This window comes from Hemicordylus capensis, chromosome 2, assembly GCF_027244095.1.
Source record: "Hemicordylus capensis ecotype Gifberg chromosome 2, rHemCap1.1.pri, whole genome shotgun sequence".
Lineage (NCBI taxonomy): Eukaryota > Metazoa > Chordata > Lepidosauria > Squamata > Cordylidae > Hemicordylus > Hemicordylus capensis.
In genome coordinates, this window is record NC_069658.1 from 241,010,963 (window position 1) to 241,029,899 (window position 18,937).

Consider the following 18,937-nt stretch of genomic DNA (forward strand, 5'->3'; position numbering starts at 1 on the left):
GGCAGATGGAAACCAGGTAACTGCCTATGATGTATTGTGGTAGACTTGACCCAGTAGGGGAGGTTCTTTTCTGGGCAGATGGAATCCAACAACCAGCCCAGATGAGAGGACTTAAAGATCAAAGCTTTTAATCTGCCTTAAGAACAGAGGTGTTACTTTGGCTTTAGCTCAAAGCAAGACAAAGGAATATTCAAACATCCATACCTTTATACATGACAAATGCAAAAGTCATCCTCACAAGGAAGCAGCATATGATGCCAAGGTGCCTAACCAAGGCCAGAAAGCAAACTCTAAACACGTACGCAGGCAGACTGCCAACATCTTCCTAGTCATATCAACCCCTTCTACATATCAGCTTCAGTACATTCCACAGACGGTCGCAGTAACCTATGGGGGATGGAATACTACTAGAGAAACATAGTTTTGACAGTGCTTTGCACTGACAAGCAAAGAAACATCTCTTGCAGAGAACCATTATTTCAAACTAATTCAGGCTGTGCAATTCTATGCATTTCTAATTTACTATACATCAATTCCCCCCTTCTTCTTGCTACTATCTGTATCTTCAGATCCGTCACTCCCCTCTCCTTAGAGTGCACCAATACTTCACACACACCTTATTCTGAGATCATACAAGGCATAATTATACACAATCATCCTCTGGGCAGCTGTCTCCAAGCTCATATATCAACTCCTCAATTTCCATCCTACCCAGAGTACCATCCTGTCCTCTAAGAACTACATTTTGCTCATCCATATACATCATGGCTAGCATCTCACTTTTAGGTACTATTGATTTCTCTGGAATGATATGTTTGATTAACCGGACAAAGGGGAGTACACAATTAGCAAAGCAACAACAAGCAATAAGAAAAATGCCCAAAGCCAAGAGGCACAGGATTGGGGAGTGTACCCATTTCAGGTCAGGCAACCAGCTGTTAAGCCAACCCCAAGGATCCCACTCTGATTGGACCCCAATGTTATGAAACACCTGCAGGGCATTTTTGATTTCCTGGGCCTTTTGGTTTATTTGCTGGTTCTTATCCACATAATAACAACATTCCTCCCCAATCAGAGCACAGGCTCCCCCTTGTTGGGCAGCAAGGATATCAAGAGCTTTTCGGTTTTGTAACACCATTTTAGATAAAGACTGGACCTCTGCTTGCAGGTCCAGCAGCATACTCAAAGTATCATTAAATGATTTCTCAACTTCCTGGGAAATGTTGATGATTGCCCTTTCCAGTTCAATCACCCCCAGACCGGGTAAGATTGCCCTCCAGGCTTTATGAAACCCTGTGTTTCGCACTGCGATTGGATTAATGTCCCTTTTCACCCGATGCAGAAAGCTCCCCAGGTTTAATACCTTGGAGGCATTCAAATGTTGATGTACCTCTACCCTAGGTACCAAATAGGATGGGGCACAGCGACCCTTCCATCCAGGAGGTAATGCTTTGTATGCTGCTCAGCCACAAAGCCAATACATTCCTGGTTCATTCAGGATAAGGGTCAGAAAGTTGCCTGAACCATATTTCTGCCCTCTCAACTTCTTTTCTCCATGATTGAGGGATGTTCTACACTGGTCATTTAGGCTAAAGCTCCCTGAGTTACCTGCCATGCCCCCATACTAGGCTCTGGTCAGGGAGTGATTTCTGTGGTAGGCACAGGTGATGCTGAGCCATAAATGCCAAAAAGGGGTATTCCAAGTGTACGTGTCACCTCTGCATGTTTCATTCTCAGTAGCTGTCTTATTTATCAGGATCCCCAACCGATCATGTACATATATGGTATTATTCCATATTCCCAGGGACTCATCTTTCCAGTCACCTTCTGTGAAATTAAACAATGTAACAGAGGTTTTTGCATGTTTTCCATCATGTAAAGGGAAATACTTCCCCACATTTAGTTGTGCATCATGACGCTCCTCCTGAGGGGGTCCATAATCATCCCTTACAGGTACAAACTCCCCATTCACAGTGTCAAAGAGCCAAGTGTGGGCAGAATAGTCATGTGGTATCACCCCATGTCGTGGCCTGCGCCTTTGTCATTCTGAATGCATATGGGATGTTGCAACCAGCTCTCCACTTGGAATTCAGGGATTCCCAAGGAGAACCAATTCCTTTCCCAAGCGCGGGTAAAGGTATTGACTTGTTTTCCATTTTCCCTCCGTGTTGGTCTCCAAGCAAAGTCAGTGTTGCTTACCCAAACAGGACCCCAACCCACTCGTGGGGGCCTTATCCACCATGTGAGAGGCACTGGACCTCCTACTAAGGCTATTTGCTCATTGGAATATATGTCAGCATGTGTGCACAGCCAGCAGTCCTTAAGCCTGGTGGCATGGACTACTGCCTGAAGGCCTTGCACCTTGGGGTGGGTTTTCATTTGACCCCAGGTGGCTGGGAGCAATATGTTCATAGCAACCCATAGCCAAACCAGTATTTGTGACGCCATAGTACAGAAAGACATGTAAATGCGTGCAAGAGCTATGTAAAGCTGCAAGAGCTATTCCCAATCCCACAGTTATGGGCACCCAGGCACCCCAGCCTAGTCTGTTGCAAAATGTCTCTGGGACTCCACACGTAGAGGCTGGTTAGCAGTAGGTGTTGGGGACACTGTTCAAACAGGCTCAGGTGGCGAATCCAGAAGCGAGCCTCCCTGGTCAGTTGGTGCGTGCTTCACCCTGGTATGGTGGACCCACGTCTTCACTCCATCAAGGCGGACTGCCGTTCTGGTGGTCAGCAGGACTGTATACTGGCCATCCCAGTTAGGTTCGAGGGGCTCCTTCTTCCACTTTAAAGCCAGGACTTGATCCCCAGGCTGGAAGGTGTGCGCCTGCTCCTTAGGCTCCGGCCGCTCGATGCCCTGCAAATAGGGGGACAGAGAAGAAGAAAACTGCACCAGTTCCTGTACATACGCTTGCTGTGCATCCTCCCCCCTCACAGTCAAGTCAATGTCATTCGTGACATTCGAAATGGGAACTGCCCTCCCATACAACACCTCAAAAGGGGCAAGCTTGGTCTTACCCCGTGGGGTTAGACATGCACGATACAGAGCCAATGGCAATGCCCTAACCCAGTTCCAATTAAGTTCCAAAGCCAAACGTGTCAAGTGTTTCTTCAAAGATTTATTCATTGATTCCACTATTCCGGAACTTCGGGGTGTCCAGGGGTAATGGAGGTGCCATTGTATGCCCAAAGCCGTTGCCAACTGTTGAACAACGTCTGCAACAAAGTGAGGGCCTTGGTCACTGTCCAGATGTCCAGGGATAGAAAATCTAGGGATAATATCATTCAAGAGGTGTTTCACAACCGCCCTTGCTTTGCAAGCTGGCGTGGGGAATGCTTCCACCCACCCACTAAATGTATCAACACAGACCAGCAAATACTTAAATCGGCTAGTCTTAGGAAGTTCAGCAAAATCCACTTGCCAGGAATCACCTGGATGTCCCCCTTTTCTTACCAAACCCTGTGGAGGGTGTGGGGTGTTCTTTGGGTTAGTTAAAGCACAAGTCCAGCAACTGCGGGGGATACATGTTGAACCATATCAGCCAATTTGGGATGGCAAAATCGTCTTTGCAATAGCTGAGTAAGGCGGGTAGTACCCAAATGAGTAGCTTGATGAGCATCTGTGACTAGAACACGAAGTAACTGGTAAGGAACCAAAACCAAGTTCCCCTTCTTTATCCACCACCCATTTTCATTCTTTGTCCAGTCTTCATGTGGCAAGGTGGGTAGGGACTGCAAATCCTCCTTGGTATATTCAGGAATTAAAGGTAAAGGGTGTGGAGGAAGTATCAAAGGAGCTTGGAAAGCAGAGACCTCTTCCAGCCGAGCTGCATGCTTGGCAACAGAGTCTGCAAAGGCATTTCCACGCACTACAGGGTCTTGCCCACCCTGATGTCCCTTGCAATGTATAACCGCCACAGCTGTGGGCTTCTGAACTGCCTCTAGCAACTGGGCAACCTGAGTTCCATACTTAACAGGCTGACCAGACACAGTGAAATATCCCCTTTCAGCCCACAAAGCAGAATGGACATGTAGAATCGCAAATGCATACTTTAAATCCGTGTAAATATTCACCCTATAGCCTGCAGCCAATTCCAATGCTCTGGTAAGCGCTACCAATTCTGCCAGCTGGGCACTAGTTCCAGGAGGCAGTGGGGCGGCTTCAAGAACAGAGGATGTGGTAACCACAGCAGAGCCTGCCCTTCTCTCCCCATTAAGCATGAAGCTGCTTCCATCTACAAAGCATTCATAGTCTATTCCCTGAAGGGGTGTATCCTTCAAGTCCAGGACAGTAAAAGAAGCATATTCTGCCCCCAGAGTGGTCAATAAGGTGTATGGGTTGCTAATTGGAATATGGAGAGTGACCACTGAGTCATTTATGGCGCGTAGGTCTTGAACCATGCGCCACTCTCCTGATGCTTTAGTCACTGCTGTGACAGGCGAATTCCATTCCGACACGCACGGAACTAAAATGCCAGCATTCAAAAATTGGTCCACTATTGGCTGCAGCCCTTCCCTACCTCCTTTCCTTAGGGGGTATTGTCGAATGCGAACAGGTTGTGCTCCAGGGCGCAATTCAACCATGACAGGTTTTGCAGAATGGGCAAATCCTGGCGTCCCATCCGTGGACCAAGCGTCAGGAGTCACTAACTGTAATAGCTCCTGAGGCACAGAGCAAGGAGATGGCTCAGATAACAGACCCATGAGAGCAGCCTGATACCTCCATTCTTCAGTGGAGGGAATAATCATTTTAATCTTCCCAGGGGCAAATTCCAAAATAGCATGCAATTTGCAAAGCGAATCCCTCCCCATAAGTGGGACTGGACTTTCAGGAACCCACAAAAATTCGTGGGTCAACACTCCTTCACCCAGCATACACGTCTGGGGTTTCAAAAAGGGGCGACAGAGTTCTTTCCCAGCCACACCAATTAGCTGTTTTGTTTCTCCTGACAATGGGGCTCCCTGGGGTGTTTTCAAAACTGAATGAGTGGCTCCACTGTCCACCAAAAGAGAATGCTGTCCATAACCCACTACCATTGAGACAAGGGGTTCTTGTGGGTCTAAATCTATTTCCTGCTGTATAGATGCAGCCCCCTGTCTGTCCGATTGCAGAAAACCTTGACCTTGTGCATAAGTTCCTTGATACATACAGGGCTCTGGGGCTTGTGGCCAAGAATTTTGCTGCTGATTTTGCTGGGTTTGGTCCCTTTGTGGCTGCCAAGGCTGTGCTAAGGGAGATAGGGTTCCTGATGGTCCCCCTTTCCAGTTTCCTCTTCCTCCCTGTCTTCTAGGGGTAGGTCCTTGTTCAAACTGATTTGGGCATTCTCTCTGCCAATGTCCAGTTCCCCCACACTTAAAGCACTGTCCTTGTCCTGGCTGAGAGTTAAGAATTCTCCGATTGCCTTGTCCCCTATTAAATCCTCTTCCTCTTTGTCTTCCTCTCTCATTCACATACATAACCTTCACCTTCTGCCTTGCTTCTGCCGTCTCCTCTCTCTGTGTATGGGTAGTATATGCCGTGTTCATCAATTGCCCCATTGCCACCTGTAATCCACCTTCTAACTTCTGCAATTTACGTCGAATATCAGGGGCACTCTGACTCACAAAAGCCATCTTCAAAACATATTCCCCTTCTGGAGTCTCCAAATCCAAATGGGTATATTGTCTGAACCCCTTCTCCAATCTATCCAAAAATTCTCCAGGGTTTTCCGTGGGTCCTTGCATGATCTGGTGTACCCTTGCCATATTGATGGCCCTTGGCACACATGTCTTCAAAGCCTCTAACACTATCTCCTGATGCTTTGACAGAAGAGTACGTGCACCTTGTACCCTAGTATCCCAATCAGGATTAGCCTGGGGCCAAATCTCCCGTGCCTCATCTTCATTCCCCTTGCTGGCTTTCTTAGCCAACTCCCAGCCCTTCTCCTCCAACAGACGACGCTCCTCTGTTGTGAGCAAACTATGGCCCATCTGGTGAATATCAGACCAAGTAGGTCTATGAGTTTCAAAAACAGACTCCCACAGGCCATACATCTTACTAGGATTCTCTCTCAGTGAGGGAGTATTCTGTCTCCAATTTAAGAGATCAGCCGAGGTAAATGGGACATAGACCAAAGTCTTTTCTCCATTCTTCAACAAAGCTTCACGGAGAGGGGCTAAAAGGGCTGGGCTTGAGTCTTCCTCATTAATCTGTTCCCTCTCCTGAAAGAGGACAATTGCCTCCTCCTCTAAACTTACCTCGGGAATGTCCACATGTTCGGGACTAGCTGCTCCTGCTGAGAGTGGCAACCCCACAGCTCCGATGCCCGCTCCCCCTGTTGGCAACTGCAACCTATCCCCTCCCCCATCCTCTGAACGCAACCGAGTGTCAAGGATCAAACTGGAGTCGACGCGGAGCCGGGACTGTCGAACAGGTTGAGGCACTCTCTCTCTCGGGGGACGTGAAGCACTAGGTATAGTGGGTATAGGCTCTTCAGGGCATGGATGTACATAAGGAGGTGGTTGGGGCCGAGACCTTCCAACTGCAATCCTAGCAGCCTTATACAGTCCACAGGACTTTAATAGTTCATCACTGGACCATAATTCCATAAAAACCTGAGCATATTGATGCTCCTCATATTTCCCCACACAAGTACAAAACAGCAACAGTTGCAATATGGTTTGATAATCAAGGGAACCTTGAGCTTGCCATTTCATTTGGCCTTCTAATTCATAATATGGCCAACAATTCTGACAATAATTAACCATCTTCTTCTTCCTAAGGGGAAGATTCTTCTTCCTAAGGGAATCACCCCCCGTCAACACTTGCCAGTGTTTCAAAACACATTCCAGTGGAGTACAACCCCCAGAAGCCTTGCTTTGGCTTTTCCCCATTGTCCCTTCGGCCTTGAGGACTCAAACCCCAAGTCTCACACACACTATCACAAGCGCTCAGGCGTCTGTGTCGACGCCTCTTATACACCAGGGTCACCAAGCTATAGATCCACCTTCCTGTCACTCACAGGGACTTTAACCCCAACCTAACGGACAATCAGCAATGGCTACTCACCAAGGAAACGTTTCACTGCTCAGGGACTCAAACCTGTCCTGCCGGCCAGACTACACCTGTTGATCTGCCTCTCTGGACTCCTGCACTTGTGGTGGCCACTCGGGGGCTGCTGCACGTGTGAAAAAGGACCCGGGAAACTTCCCGGCAGCCGGCTTGCCTCTTCACCCAGCGAGAGCCCCGGAGGGGACGCACCGCCCAGTGGGGTCCTTAAGTTTACCCCAAATCCGAGAAACGGCACCACTTGATGTATTGTGGTAGACTTGACCCAGTAGGGGAGGTTCTTTTCTGGGCAGATGGAATCCAATAACCAGCCCAGATGAGAGGACTTAAAGATCAAAGCTTTTAATCTGCCTTAAGAACAGAGGTGTTACTTTGGCTTTAGCTCAAAGCAAGACAAAGGAATATTCAAACATCCATACCTTTATACATGACAAATGCAAAAGTCATCCTCACAAGGAAGCAGCATATGATGCCAAGGTGCCTAACCAAGGCCAGAAAGCAAACTCTAAACACGTACGCAGGCAGACTGCCAACATCTTCCTAGTCATATCAACCCCTTCTACATATCAGCTTCAGTACATTCCACAGACGGTCGCAGTAACCTATGGGGGATGGAATACTACTAGAGAAACATAGTTTTGACAGTGCTTTGCACTGACAAGCAAAGAAACATCTCTTGCAGAGAACCATTATTTCAAACTAATTCAGGCTGTGCAATTCTATGCATTTCTAATTTACTATACATCACCTAGTCAGCCCCTGTGGGTCCGAGTCCTGCAAAGCCTCACCACAGTCCAGCAGCTTGTCCTGGGGGGCAGATAGTAAGGGGGGGGGCAGAGGCAGAAGCCGACAGGCAGGCACCCAGTCCCTCGCCCTTGGGTCTGCCTGGAAACAGATGTTCCTCCTCCTCTTCTCTCCTGCAGGCTGTGTCTTGTTGATGTATCTCTTGTAAACTGGCCTTCTTCCATAGGGTTCTGATCAGCAGTGGTGGGCTTATTGGATTATTCCATTATACTGGGAAACTATTCATTCAGTGGAGACAAAGGAACTGCTCGATCCTGTTGGCTGAGATGTAGGAACTGTTCAAAGCAACTGCAAAGGTGACCCCACTGGAGTTTAGGTAGTTTCACTCACTCTCTCACTCACCCCTGTTCCAGTGCCGCTCCTGTAGTCGCTGCCGCCCGTGCTGTCCTTAGGGGTTTGTGGGGCTGGGGGTGAATCAGCATGTTTGGGGGGCCCTTAACCAAATAAATCAATAATACACATTGCCTATTACCAAGAGATAAATATACACACTTTTAAGACATTTGCATCCCGAAATTCAAATTGGAAAGCATCATACCACCATCCATCCAAATGGTTCACAGAATGCCCATTGCTCCTCCATTTCAAAGGAAGAAAATCATCCATCTGTTTCTGAAACAATATTTTTTATCCTACATTTCTATTCTGCTCTTCCTCCAAGGAACCCAGAGCAGTGTACATGGTTACTTACGTTTTATCTTCACAGCCACCCTGTGAGGCAGGTATGGCTGAGAGAGACATGACCGGCCCAGAGTCACCCAGAGAGATTCATGTTTGAACAGATATTCGAACCCGGGTCTTCCTGGTCCTAGCCCAACACTCTAACCAGTGTTCTTTCTATTTTTTTTAAATCAGAGAGTGGAATGAGTTTTGTTCCGAGCATCAGTATCAGAGCAGTGTGTGCACATGTGAATAATTATATATAGATGTATGGCACGCTCAGATGCACGCACACATCCAAGAACTCATACTACACATTTCTTATTACTTTCTCAAAGAATCACATTGGCTGAATCCAACTGGGAAGAAGGCAACGTGTTTTCTTTTCATGTTACAAGCAACAGAGACCTCACATTGTTCCACAAGCAAGCAGCAAGCATGTGTAGCAAGCTGTTCCAGCCCAAAGAGAAGGGGGAAGAGCGGGTGGATCAAAGAGAGATTTGGAAGCAGGAAGGAAAGACGGGAGGAGAGAAGAGAGGAAGAGCAAGGGGAGGAGGGGAGCCCCAAGAGGAAAGTGCTGTGAATGTAGCCATGGGGCGCGCAGGAGAAGGGCAAGGGGCAGTTGGGGTGCAGAGAGCAGTCCAAACAGCCACCAAAAGCTACACCCCAAACTCTGACTCCAGAGGAGTCCCACAAGGGGCAGAGAAAGAAGGAAAACCAGTAAGGAGCTGACAGTAACACCAGAAATAGGAAGAAAAAATAAAAGAGAAATGAGCATGGAGATGAAGAGGAGGAAGAAGGGGGCAAGGGGAAAAAGAAAGGAAAGGGGGCTGAGCGGGAGGTGAGAGAGGGACCTGAGGGCGGCTGCTTGGCTCCAGTCAACTGCGGCTCCTGCCTGCTGGTTGGTACTGCCTCCTGCTCGTCCTCCGTAATGTCTGTCCGTCTGTCTCTTGCATGGCGATGGCTCACGTGTGTACGTGCACGCACACACAGCACAGGTGCCCTCTGAATGGTAGCAGTCAGCCCTCACTTCCTCCTTGTGGCTTGGGAGCGATATTTGGAGCGGCAGGGGAAAAGATGGCACAGGGGAAACGACCTGAAGCAGCCATCCCAGCACACTGTGCGGCTGCTGGAAGGGGCTGAGTGGGGAGCCACACCTCTGTGCGCACTCCCTCCGCCGCACAGCTTAGAGCCCCAAGCCGGAAGTTCCGGACAGCAGCGGGACAGAAGCTAAGGACAGCCCTTGCTGCCACCACTCTCTGCTGGTGAGGGGCAAGTCCGGTGGATGCTGTGAAGGTGGTGCTCCCACGTTTAGGATCATAGAGACCAAGTCCTATCATGCACAGGGCTCCTTCACAGCAACCCATTCAACTTCATGGCTGGGTGGGAAGCCCAATCCAATCTACACCGCACCATTCTTCATTTAATGTCAATCACTGGAGATGGCTTTCATAATTTGCTTCCTGTTCTGAAGTCCACTTTTCCTTGGCTTTATTTCTTGATTTTGACGCTTCTATTCTACCTGCAGTCTATACTCTGCTTCTTTTTCTCTCTCTTTCCTAGCAGATGATGGGTTGGAAATCAAGACTGAAGGAGAAGCATGCGGGTCACCAGTAGGAAGAGCAAGATGCAGAAAGAAAGGACAACAGAGAAAAGCAACAAAAGAAAGCCATGAAAGGAAGAATGAATCTCCTCCTGTTTATGCTGGTGTCTCCCAAGAAACACCAATCCAAGAAGAAATAGAGAAGGGAAAGCAAAAGAGGCAGCCACTCTCATGTGAGAAAAGCATCGGTTATAAATTGTGGCTGAAATGTCACTGGGGAATGAAGAGAAGGGCGAAGAAACCATTTAAGTGCTTGGTGTGTAGAAAGAGCTTCAGTCTGAATTCACATTTAAGAGAACACCAAGGAATTCATACAGGAGAAAAACCATTTAGATGCTTGGAGTGTGGAAAGAGCTTCAGTCAGAGCTCATATCTTAGACAACATAAAAGAATTCACACAGGAGATAAACCATTTAGATGCTTGGATTGTGGAAAAAGCTTCCTTCAGAGCTCATATCTTAGGATACATCAAAGAATTCACACAGGAGAAAAACCATTTAGATGCTTGGAGTGTGGAAAGAGCTTCAGACAGCACTCAAGTCTAAGGAACCATCAAATAATCCACACAGGAGAGAAAATATTTAGATGCTTGGAGTGTGGAAAGAGCTTCAATCAGCACTCAAATCTTAGACAACATCAAATAATCCACACAGGAGAGAAACCATTTCGATGCTTGGAGTGTGGAAAGAGCTTCAATGACAACTCAAATCTTAGACAACATCAAAGAATTCACACAGGAGAGAAACCATTTCGATGTTTGGAGTGTGGAAAGAGCTTCAATAAGGGTTCAGATCTTAGAAAACATCAAAGAATTCACACAGGAGAGAAACCATTTAGATGCTTGGAGTGTGGAAAGAGCTTCAGTGACAGCTCAAATCTTAGACAACATCAAAGAATTCACACAGGAGAGAAACCATTTCGATGTTTGGAGTGTGGAAACAGCTTCAAGCAGGGTTCAGATCTTAGACAACATCAAAGAATTCACACAGGAGAGAAACCATTTAGATGCTTGGAGTGTGGAAAGAGCTTCAGTTGGAGCTCAGATCTTAAGAAACACCAAAGTATTCACACAGGAGAAAAACCGTTTAGATGCTTGGAGTGTGGAAAGAGCTTCAGACAGCACTCAGGTCTAAGGAAACATCAAATAATCCACACAGGAGAGAAAATATTTAGATGCTTGGAGTGTGGAAAGAGCTTCAATCAGAGCTCAAATCTTAGACAACATCAAAGAATTCACACAGGAGAGAAAACATTTCGATGTTTGGAGTGTGGAAACAGCTTCAAGCAGGGTTCAGATCTTAGACAACATCAAAGAATTCACACAGGAGAGAAACCATTTAGGTGCATGGAGTGTGAAAAGAGCTTCAATTGGAGCTCAAATCTTAGAAAACATCAAAAAATTCACACAGGAGAGAAACCATTTAAATGTCTGGAGTGTGGAAAGAGATTTATTGAGAACTCACATCTTAGCCAACATAAAAAAATTCACACAGGAGAGAGACCATTTTGATGCTTTCAGTGTGGAAAGAGCTTCAGACAAAGAGGACGTCTTACGAAACTCCAAGAAATTCACACAGTAATTCAAGAGCTTCAGTTGGAGCTCATATCTTAAGAATCACCAAGGAATTCACACCGCAGCGAAACCATGTAAATGCCTAGAGTGTGTAAAGAGCTTCAATCCTAACTCTCATCTTACCCAAGATGAAAGAATTCACACCTAGTAGGATATACATGTTTTCAATGTAGATAGAGCTTCCATCTCACTTCCCCTTCCCCTTCCCAAAGATGCAGTAGAGGAGAGTGGAGCAGAGACTTTGTAGCCACCCCCTCCTCTCCCCAACTTCCGAAAGAAGAAGGGAGGGGACAGAGGAGCTGTGGTGGGCAGCAGTGTTCCATCTCATATTTAGAATAGGTGAGCGGAAAGAGTTTTGCCCCGGGCAGCAGCATCAAGTCAGTGTGCGCACAGAACTCATTCTCACTTACACACAAACACAAACCAAGAGTTACTGACTATTGCGCAAAAGAAATGTTTGCATGTTGGGAAGGAGGCTACATTTAGAATGCTTCTTCCTGCCATTTTGTTCCCAATGTGCCAAGTATGTGGGTTCAACATGCATTCATTCATGTCAGCTGGCAGAAGTTGTTAATCTCAGTTTTACCATCCCAGTGAAATCTAGGTTTGACTACTGCAATGTGCTCTACCTGGGGTTGCCTTTATACGTCATTCGGAAACTTCCCTTTGTTCAAAATGCAGCTAGATTGGTCTCTGGGGAGTCTCGGGGAGACCATCTTATGCCTGTTTTAAAGCAATTGCATTGGCTAACAATAGGTTTCCAGGCCAAATACAAAGTGCAGATGATTACCATTAAAGCTCTAAACAGTGTAGGGCCAGGTTACCCAGGAGAGCACCTACTTCTGCATGATCCGCATCGCACATCGGGAGAGGTCCGTCTCCGAATGCCCCTGGCCCGTCTGGCGGTGACGGGAGTGGGCCTTCTCTGTTGCCGCTCCTAGGCTGTGCCATGTGCTCCCTGTAGACCAGGGCTGCTCAACTTCAGCCCTCTTGCAGATGTTGGCCTACAATTCCCATCATCCCTGACTGTGGGCCACTGTGGCTGGGGATTATGGGAGTTGTAGTCCAAAAACAGCTGGGGGGGCTTAATTTGAGCAGGCCTACTGTAGGCATTCGTGGTTTAACATCTTTGCCATCCTTCAAAAGAGCCGTTAAGAGACTTTTTTCCAGCCAGGCTTTTTAAAATCTCTGAATGTTTTAAATTGTTGTTTATGATTTTTTCTTTTGTTTTTCTTGTGTTTATTTTCATGAACTGTCCAGAACCTTTGGAGTTAGGTGGTATATAAAATACATCAATAATAAAGAGGAGGCAGGCCTACAGATGGGGTATGCCCACGTCAGTGCCTGCTCCTCTGGTCACTGCCCCTGCCTAGTTTCATAATAAACAGATAGCATGTAAAGCTTAGGGAAACATACGTTATGAGATCATTTGGAATGATTCCATTTTTAAAGGAGGAGCAGAAATAGAAATGTAATGGCTGTTATTTTCACACTAACAAGTCTGTTCCCTAGCTGAAGTATGTTGGTGCCATTCTCCACGCTGTGTTTCAAGGCAGTGAACACTGAATGGGAAGTCGACTGGATCGCCCTGGACGGGAAGCCAAAGATCTGGATCCCCCTGGTACTGCCCAGAGGCGGCTGCTCCCAGCGTAGACATCCCCGCCTAGTTCCTTCTCACATCTCCAGGGCCAGGAGGGCCCCTTCTATTGGCACCAGAGTCCACAGGGCCAGCTGGGAAGGCATGTGGGAGTGTTGGGAAAACACATGGGGACACTAGAAATCCCAGATGGCCCATAGGATTTCCCAGCCAGTTCCATGGGCCCCTGTGGTGCCCGAAGTGTGGGAAACAGCCAAGGAATGATGACCCACTCTGGGAACAGCTGCCTCCACCTAGCAGCAGGAGGGAGCTGCAGATTCATGGGAATGGAGGGTCCGCTGCAGAACCCTAATGGGTACCTTAAAATTAGCAACTATGGGGAGGTCCCAGAATGTCCACCATGGATTTCCAAGAGAAGATATTCCTAAGGAAACGTTGTTAAAATAATGCAATAAACTCTCTTTCGCTTTTTGTGTGGTTTAAATGTCAAAGAATTCTCTCTTATTTATGTCTGTATTTTTAAAAAATGCATATACCCTGTCAATTAGTCTTACAACATTTCTGTTTGCTTATCTCTGCAAGTTGGCTGCATGCATGTATAATGCATTTTTCATGTCTTGATTTATAATGTTTTAAAACATGACCCATTCAGAAAACAGGTGCTGCTGCTGTCAATCTGTCTCTCAAGCCCCACCCCCATCCTTCCCTATTTTCAGGGTTCCTTCGCTAGAGCCGGGGTTCCTTGCCTTGGTCCCTAGCTGTGCTTGGATGTTCACTCCAACCACCCCAGCCACAATGGCCTTTGGATTGCAAAGAGCTGCAAGTTGAGCCACTTCCAAGCAGGGGAAGGGGGAGGTTTTGCATCCAGTGACACCCATTGGGGGATAAAGGGAGCAGAAAAGATCCATGGTTATTTCTCCTGCAGTCCTTGAAACTGGAGGTGCCAGGAAGTGTTGAAGCTCAAGATATTTACTTGCCTGTCTGCCTGCCCACCCTGCAAGGGCTTGGCTTCTGAGGTGCCTGCAGCTCAGCATGAAGGCTGAGTATGAAAGGTCCCCTTTGATAAGCAGGGTCTTCACTGGTTTGCATTTGGATGGGATACTATATGTGAGCACTTTAATATATCCCCCTTAGGGGATGGGACCATCTTTGGTGGTAGAACCTCTGCATGCTTGCATGCAGAAGGTCCCGGGTTCTATTCCTGGCGTCTCCATGCAGGACTGGGAGGAACTCCTGCCTGCAACCTTGGAGATCTGCTACCAGACAGTGTAGACAATGCTGAGCTAGATGGACCAATGGCCATCCAAGGAATAGTCTTCCTAGCAGCTTCCTAGGTCATCCTATAACAAGGTCTCCCCCACTGTCTTCATGGGTCAACAGGATGCAGTCTGCCGCTGGCATAACCGCTATGCTACTACCCTCATCAGAGGGAGTCCTGGCAGCCTTGCATACACAAGAGCGCCCTTGCACAATCCCCCAGGTGCTCCCTTTTATAAGTGCCGCACTCTCAGAACAGGAGTTATGTTGGTGGAAGATGCAGCACGTCAGCCACTGTTTGGGCCCAAGCCATTGGCTGAGATCCTCACTCAATGAGTCAATATTACTACTTGGGAGTAGGGATGTGCACGAAGATCTTTGGTGCCGGCGGGGGTAGCGCTTTAAAAGCGGGGGAAGGTGTACTCACCCCTCCCGCGGCATTTTCCCCGCCTGCACGCTGTCTTTTTAAAGCCCCTCTGGGCGGCAGCGTTCCTCCCTGCCGTCCCGTTTCTGCCCTCAGCCGGAAGTGGCCGCAAGTCGCGTGTTTGCGGAGCTGTTTGTGAGTAGCCGCGCCACCGCACCATGGCTGCTTGTGAGTAAACCCCCGGCTGGGAGGCTTAAACACAGCTTCCTGGCTCGGGGGTCTCCCCAGTATGCCCTGCATGCTCGCACAGGGCATACTGAGGCTTCCGGGGGCCATGGGCCCCTGAGCTCCCCAGCCCTCGCCGGCTCCGTCTGTTGGAGGTTGTAATTTCCCCATGATGGGTTTTGTGATTAATTAGCAGAGCATTGAAGAACTTACCCATTCCAGTTACAGAGTAGAATGCAGAGTTCAGTTGTTGCAGCTATTTAGAGAGATTCTTGTAGAATTAAAATACTAAGTAGATGTATTGGTGAAGTACACTTTGGATAGGAAAGACCTAATGCTATCTAAAGACTACATAATGAATAGGAAGAGAGAGAGAGATGTTCCCATCTGCTCTGCTCTCCAAGAGGAAAGGAAAGGATTCTGACTCATCACAGGAAATGCCTGAGTGAAGAGTCATATGAGGGGTCATAGAGTAGAGACAGATAGGAAAAGCTAGTGAGACCCTCACTATCTGTGCTCTAACTGCCCCTAATGGTCATCAGCCTAGTCGGTGCAAAAGGTCTATGCACTGGAACTCCATCTCCCACAATTCAATTCAGTTTATTATGATCAAAGATGAGCACACAGTTCACAAATCCAGTTACAAGAGTCCTCAAAATACTCGATACCAGTGCATGCATATATATACATGCACATAAAATATACAATCTATATTATTATTTCTCCAAGATGGGCCATGCCTGGTGATGTGGTAGGAAGGAGGCAATTGGCTGAGTTTGCAAGAAGAAGCACCTAATTGGGCAGTGGGGATTCCATATGCAGATAGGGAGGAGGGGCCTGTGATGGTTAAGGTCAGTTGGAATGCAGCTGTTACTGGTTGGAAGATGTTCTGGATATAAAAGGATAGCAGGCAGAGGTCTGCAAAAAGACAGGTGGAGAGGGAGGAAAGAGCCCCTTCAGGAGAGGGAGGATCCCGTTGTGTAAATGAACAAAATCTGTTAACTCAGGGAGGGAGGAAGAAAAAACATGGAGGGAGGGGGAAGAAAGAGTGGAGAAGAGCGAGTGGAGGAGAGAGAGAGAGAAAAAGAAGGGAGGGGGAAGAGAGACAGAAGGAAGAGCGAGGGACCAGCCTGAGCCCATCAGCAGCCTGACAGGGGAATGAGTGGCCATGGCGGCACTGGCAGCAAGGAAGGGTCCAGGCAACCACTGCTGCTGTTTGGGGCTACTGAGGCCATTGTAAGAGGGAGGCAGTCAGGCAAGGGATGGGCCTGGGCCTGTCAGCGGCCTGAGGGGAACGAGAGGCCATGGTGGTGGTGGCACCAGCGAGGAATGGCCCGGTCAACCACTGTTGTTGCTCCTGAAGGGAGGAGCAGGAATGGTGCTCAGGTGAGGGTGGGGAGGTCTCTGAGGTGAGGGGAGCAATCAAGTACTAACGCCCAGATGCTCTAGAGCGTGCAAGTGTAGAATTATGCTAGTTTTGTGATAGTAGTGATGCATAACGTACTTGGCTAACTCGCAAGTCATAAAGATGCAGAAACAAGAAACAATATATTAATGTGTAATATTGAAATAACTGGCTCAATCGCAAGCTTATAATGATCTGGAGATAAGAAACAATATACCAATTTGTACTAGCTCATTTCTGTAACCCAATGAGCCATGTGATCTTGACAAATTAGGATGCTTAGGTAGTGCTTATGAACGGTATGTATGGAGGAACGCATGAGTGAGCAACATCAAGTATGCCCCAGCCCCACTCCCTCTCTAACACAGACAATGTTTGGAAAGACGCCAAGGGCCTGAAGAATCGGTGAAACCCAGGGCAGACTGCCAAAGACATTGTAAAGGAGAAAGAACTGGGAAAGATAGGATGAGTATGTCCTGTGATCACGGAGATGAAAGTGAACTGCAGATGTACCAACCAAAGTGGAAACTTCCCTTTATAAGGCAGGCAGGAAACCAGAAGACCCCTGAGAAGCACTGTTGGCGCTGCCCCATTGTAGCAGAGTAAGTTGCTAGCCCCCAACTCGTATTGCAGCAAGAACACACAGACACATGAGTAAAAGCCAAATGTTGATTGTATTGAAGTACAGGACACTCACATGATATGTAGTCTCAGCAGGTCCAGATACACATAGGTACAGTTACAGCAGGCACATAGATAACAGCAGCCGGGTGGACCACTGTGGACAAGTGACTCATGCATGAGCTCTATTGTTATACTGGCTCTAGCCAATCACATCTGGTCAGCACTCATGACCTTTTTACATATCCTAATTGGCTACACCTGTTGCCAGTCTCTCTACTTGCTGCAAACAGTGACTTCCACTTTGTTTTAGGCTTCTTACAGCACCTTGCAGGAAATATATCCTGACAAGCACCATCACCCAGAGTGAGGCCTCCACGCTTCTTCCAACACCCCTTTCAAAGACTGATCATCTTTGGAGTGGGGCTGGTAAGTATATGTGTGTGTGTGAATTAGGAGCTAGCTTGCTGTTTAACTGACTATAATAAACATGAATCATTGACTGACTAAAATCAGCAGGTGTCTGTGTCTGTTTTCCTGGGGCTACCTTGTTGTTGGGCCATGCAGTGCTAAAGGACTTAGAGTAAATAAAGGTCCTACACAAGAGTTCCAACATTGAAGCGGAGAGAAACAATGGTGGTGGTCAGGATGCAGAGATGGGGGGCCAGCCGGTGAAGCCCCGCTGGCCAGGAAGAAGAGGCGGTGGCGGGGAGAAAGGATGGCGGCGGTGAGAAGGTGGGCAGACGGCAGGGAAAGCCCTACCAGCTGGGAGTAGAAGGTGGGAGGCGGTGGTGGGATGGCCTGGCCCTGGCTCGCCCAATGGGGCAAGCTGCAGGGGGGGAGCAAGTGAGGGAGGGAGCTGCGGGGGGGGGGAGAATAAGCGAATGAGTTGCGGGGGGGAGAGCGAGCATGCGAGCTGTGGGGGGAAGAGCGAGTGAACGAACTGCGGGGGGATGTCACAGGCTCAGTACATAACAGCACAGATGCTCTGTGCGTGGTCAGCTAGTTAATAACTATTACAGAAAATATAAAATGGAATAAGATGACAAAATAAAAACAAGACGAATTAAGAGCCTGTATGAACCATCTCCGACACACCGTGGGTGGGTGTTAATTGCAGCTCTACAGAATTTGGCCACCAGAGATGAGTGACATTGGTATACTTATCAGAAAGAAATAAGTTTATATAAAACTCATCAGAATTATTTGGATATCTAAAAACAAGAGGAGCAATAAATCTAAGATGCAGATCATGATAAAATGAGCAATACAAAAGCACGTGACCTACTGGTTCAACATCACCATTCCCACAAGGACACAATCTCTCCGAAAAAGGAACCCTCCTAAATCTACCCTCTAATACCACAGAGGGCAACACATCCATCAGGGGTAGCATCAGGGGCCTTCTGGGGGTTGGATATGTCAGATTTTACAGAGAGTTGGCTGGTTTTTGCAAGGGTTTCACTGCTCCAAGCCACCTGTAGCTTGATGGCCGACCTAAATCTATCTGGTGTCCCATATTGATAATATGCTGCTTAAGGATCACTCCGGCATTATCATAGCCTGGGCGGTTTGGTGGGGTAGAATTCTATTGACTGTCCATATACCTTAAATTTTGTTCCCTATTGGCATTCCTAGGTTTTCTATTGTTGGCTATTGGCAAGCAGGCATTCCCTGTTGGCAAGTGGTTTAGTAACACCTTGTTGGGGGATTGAGGAGGGGGGAGATTAACATGAAACAAGGGTTTAAACACGGCTGCCATTGAATGGAAGGAATGG

The 18,937-nt window shown here is 47.6% G+C and overlaps 1 pseudogene; it reads left to right on the forward strand.

Moving 5' to 3' along the window:
* The window catches only part of LOC128347586 (zinc finger protein 420-like), a 56,371-nt pseudogene extending 42,428 nt beyond the window's left edge, over positions 1-13,943 (forward strand).
* Positions 13,944-18,937: the final 4,994 nt, after the last annotated feature.